This window comes from Phaeoacremonium minimum (assembly GCF_000392275.1).
Source record: "Phaeoacremonium minimum UCRPA7 unplaced genomic scaffold PA7_03_scaffold_147, whole genome shotgun sequence".
Taxonomy (NCBI): domain Eukaryota; kingdom Fungi; phylum Ascomycota; class Sordariomycetes; order Togniniales; family Togniniaceae; genus Phaeoacremonium; species Phaeoacremonium minimum.
Window position 1 is genome coordinate 74,148 of NW_006921054.1, and position 4,963 is coordinate 79,110.

The window sequence follows — 4,963 nt, forward strand, 5'->3', positions numbered from 1 at the left end:
TTCAATGAACTTTCCATTACCCATTTATATGCTCGTACGCGCTCTACAGCTTGTCACAACCTGTCCCGGCAACGCATATGAGTCCAAACAGACAAAAATACTTGCTGTGAAGTCCGTGGGGATATCATTAATGTACTATAAGCTCTTGCTTCGTGGCGGACAAAGACTGTCTTCATCCTGTTTGTTGCCATCCAGCTGGGGCGCTTGGTCTTGGTTACCTTGCATCATAATGTTACGACACAAGAATCGGTTTCAGCTGCTGTTTTGGACCTAACAGCATCAATTGCTCTCACGTTGCTCATTTGCTTAGAGCATGTCAAACCGCCTCGGCCTTCGATCCTTGCGGGCCTCTTGTTCCTTCTTACAACAGTACTTAACATGGCCAGCCTGCGCTCCAATTGGTTACAGAAGTCTTATGCTGCCGTCTTACCCTCCTTAATGGCGTCTGTGTTGGTCAAATTCCGTCACCTTTGCTTTGAAAATGTTTAGAAACATCGATGGCTACTCTCAAGTGAAACGGATGTTTATATAGTAAGATTAGGTATAATATATATATCAATATTTACCCATTTCTATAGACTATATTAATCGCTATACTAGAGTAAGCCTTATTAGAGTATCATAGTTTGGACTGTTATCTTGATACCTTTATATTGAATAAAATATAGATAATACTTATAGCCCTCCGTTCTCAGGATAAGACACTGCCAAAGGCGTTGACCCATGGAGATCATAACCTCTAAGTTCTATGTGCACCGTTCCTCGTCGGTACAGCCACCTTTTCCCTTGACTCCAGGAGCCTTATAGACCGGGTTCTCATACTTCTTCACTCGTCTAGCCACACTGTGCTTGACTGTGTAGTGTCTAAGTCCCCACTCAAGTCCTGAGAACATCAATGCCCTGCTTTCCAGCGTATGTGGTACCTTTTAACAAATACCTACCCCTCCAACCTCACCTTTTGGCGTCCTGGCCCGAGGATACTGTAACTCAGCGTTATATGAGGAGATGGGTCGGCTCGATGCCTTGTGAATCATACTCCCCGGTCACTCTAGGGTACAGGAGACTTAGCACAAGAACATTCCTGCGTCATAAATTGGCAAGAGTCAGTAGGTGATACATTGAGCCTAGACGGATCGTAATAGTCGAATTATAAGAAAAAAAAAATTCTTTCTTTCTTTCTTTTTTTTTTTTTTTTTGGCATGAATTAGGTCATTGTTTATCAAAAGCTCTGGTGGCCAGGGCTCCCGTGATGTCATTCGGGACGTTATGGCTCTTTGTCTGCTACATATACTGTGCCACCTTGTCTTCGGATTTCGTCCATGACCTCCAAGATGCGAATCGTCTCTGCCCATGGCATAATAGCACTCTCCAACCGTCCTGCAAATACATCTAACGCCGCGTTGTCGGCCTCGTACTGGTATCCCCTCTCTGCACTGCTGTAGTCAAAGGACTTTATTACTTTTCTCTCACGCTCCCGGGCTCCTGGTTGCCCTGAGTAGTTCGTGTAGATGGTAAAGCCAATGGGGTCTGAGGCTCCTGGTCCGTGCACATCGATATGTCCTTCCGTTCCCTGGATTCGAGCAAGAATGTCGGGAAAGCCGTTGGCCTGGTGAGTAGAGGTAATGACCCCTTGCCGACCAGATGAAGGATATTGTAATAGGACACTAGTTCCAACTTCAGTGCCTAGAAGATGTGTTTGAAAGGCGTGGATGCTAGGAGTTTCGGATTGCTCGGGGTTTCGATGGTCCAAAGCCATCGAAACCCAAGTTAAGGAGTAGATTCCCAGGTCCAGTAACGATCCCGCCCCAAGCTCGGGGTTTCTGTGTCTAGATGTTGGTGGGAGATTTGCAATGTCTTGGAAATCACCGAAGTCAGAGTAGGCTCGGAATACCTCACCAATTGCTTTATCTTCATGAAGAAGCTTCCTGATATGTCGGAAAACTGGCCGGTGACGAAGCCACATTGCTTCTGCAACGTATACCCCTTTTTCTTTGGCCGCTACGAATACCTCCTTCGCATCGCGAGCGTTCAGGGTAAAAGCCTTCTCACAAAACACAGCCTTGCCTGCAGCAATAGCATCCAGACAATTCCGTTTGTGAAGGCCATGCGGTGTGCCGATATACACGATGTCCACGTTTGGGTCCTGATACATTTCCTCGTATGATCCATAAATCGTAGGTTGGCATTGCGGACACACAGTGGCGGTGAAGGCCCGGCCTTTTTCTAGAGACGAACTGCCAACAGCCTGAATTACATGCTTGACAGGGGCATCGTCACGGGACAACATAAGGTCTTCCACAAACCATGTAGAGATCAAGCCGGTAGCTAGGAGTGGGGTAAGGTAAGGTTCAAGTTGTCCTGGAGAGCCGGCAACATACCTAGGATACCCCAACGAATGGATGGAATATCAGGCATGATCATAAGCTTTCAACTTGTTTCTCGTGGTGAGAATCACAATTGGCTCAAAACGTCTATCATAACGCTGCTGTTGTGAACCTAATTCTGTGCTTTTAGTTTTCCCATTTTAACTTCATTCTTGCCCAAGATGACACGTGACAATTAGAGACACGACTGAAGTGTGTAAGCACCACGAGGGCCGACGCTTGCATTTCGATTCAGCCATTTCGGACGTCTGTTACACGATAAAGCAGAAGCTCATCCGGGATCAGATGCCTCCAGCAAGTGATTCTTCATCTCTTTCGATTCAATCTCATCAGAAGATCCCCGGGATGAGCCATTTTCGAACACCTGAGTATCTACCTACACGTGTCGGCTCTTCGTATTCTAAGGAAATATCCGATGGGTGGGGCTGATTAAGGCGCAATCCAGACCTTTCTGCCCGCAGATAAGGGAAAGCGTCCGGATACTATATATTCATGTCCGATTACCTCGCAGTCTTACTGGCCGACAGCATTACCGAAGGCTGCAGCCATGTACCTTTATTCCGGCTTGAGTGCCATTGGACCCAATAAGCAGCGCAGTGTGACACCCTTAAAGGTACCGTTTGCTTCACGAAGTCCGTTCCAAAAATGGTTCCACCGTACCGGAAATTTCTCATCAAGCAAAATAAGTCCGACAACGACTAGGCTTACTTCGTAGTATTGTAATATCGTAATCTGAATCTTGGTGCTCAGCGCTACAGTACAGTGACTTAACAACCCACAGGTACTGTACATGAATTTCACCTAAGCTTGGTTTTGCGAGGGTTCGCTAGCTGTGACTCCAAATCTTTTCTCAATGCATATTACATTGGAGGATCATTCTCTCGATTAAGATGCAGGTCCTTTGTCTTGTCTGCTAGTCTCAGCTTCGGCCGTCGCCCAACTCCTTTCGACAGTTTCAATCGGAGAAGCGATGCCGGGAGTAGAGCGGAGACTGCTCAACTGAAGGCTTGAAAAGCTATTCGACGTTTAAGGTTGAGCAGAGAATTTGGGCCCGAATAGGAAGATTAGATGGCACCTTAGAGCCATTAGTATGTTAATGTAGACACATTATCTGGCAAATCCCTGGCTTGACACTACATCAGAGGTTCGCTCTACTTTGGTTTAGGTCTAGAGAGTGATATAAGACGTCGATATATGAGGTCACTAAAGCTCATATGTTGTTAAAGGGGCACCGAGCGTAGTCCAGAGATGTTATGTTCAGATCGTTATACGTCGAGAATTTAAGGCATTGAAAGCTGCTGGCTGGGATAACTTCAAAACGAATCCAATACAGCACTTCAACACTAACCAGTAGTTACTCGGACACGGCTTGGACTGGCTTCTGCTGCATATATTTTATGTCCGACCGAATATCAATCACCCGCCAGTTCGGCTGAAGCTCAACCCTTTCGCGCCGGAATACGGATATTCCGTGCCGCATAGGTATATTGGTACCTGGAAGGGCATTTGACGCACTCACTTGACCCAAAGGCTATACATATATCAAACATAACGTATTATGATGGGAACTGATCACATATGGTCACCGAGCCCACTACAAAAAACTAATCGGGGAGCCTAAATCTTACCTCCCGAATTCTGCATCTGCTGTCACAGCTCGGCGAGGGTGAACGCAACCTCGTGGACAATTCTTATCCAGCATATACTTTTCTTCCTGCCGAGTGGCCATGAGTAAAATGTCAGACGGTCAGGATTTAGTAGGGAAAGTGACGATCGTTACGGGAGCGAGTAAAGGTATCGGCCGGGCGATTACGCTCCACTAAGCGAAGCGCGGTTCAGCAGTTCTAGCGATGTCTATGGGCTCTAGTAAGGACATCGATGATCTGCTCAACGAGATCACGGTCAGTCATGCACGCTACCAGAGTCAGCCTCCGAAAATAGCCCATCAAACTGTTCCATTGCAGGATCCAGCTGCGCATACCAAAATCGCAGATGCGGTTCAGAGGGAATTCGACGGCCACGCAGACATATACATCAACAATGCAGCGATAAGCGACCGTACAATTCTGGCGATCTCCAAGCAGAAACACTGGACAGGCTACTGCTATGCAATATTCGAACTCCGGTGATGATCGTATGAGTTAGTCAAAAGGGAATACTTCAAGAAAGAAAGCCGAATCCACTTCATCAGTAGCGCTGAGAGCGCCAACTGCGAGCTAGGAGTTACCATTTACGCCGCGACGAAGGCAGCGAATGAAGCAATGACTCGCTGTTATGCCAATGCCTTCGGCGATAAGAACCCTGCGATCGAGTTCATGGCTGGAACCACTGCAAACAGCGTGCTCACGGGATTGACCGAGACAGGCGGGGTGCAACAGTACGGACTGAAGGTGTGGGAGGTGCTGCAAGACTTTTGAGTCAGCAAACAAACCATACCACGATCGGGAAGCCCCGACGACGTGGCCGACGTGGCGGGGTGCCTATGCGGCAGAGAGGATAGATGGATCACGGGAAGCAAGGTCAGCGCAAATGGGGGGAGTGTTGCCGTTATCTAGTCGGTTAATAAGAACCACTTTTTC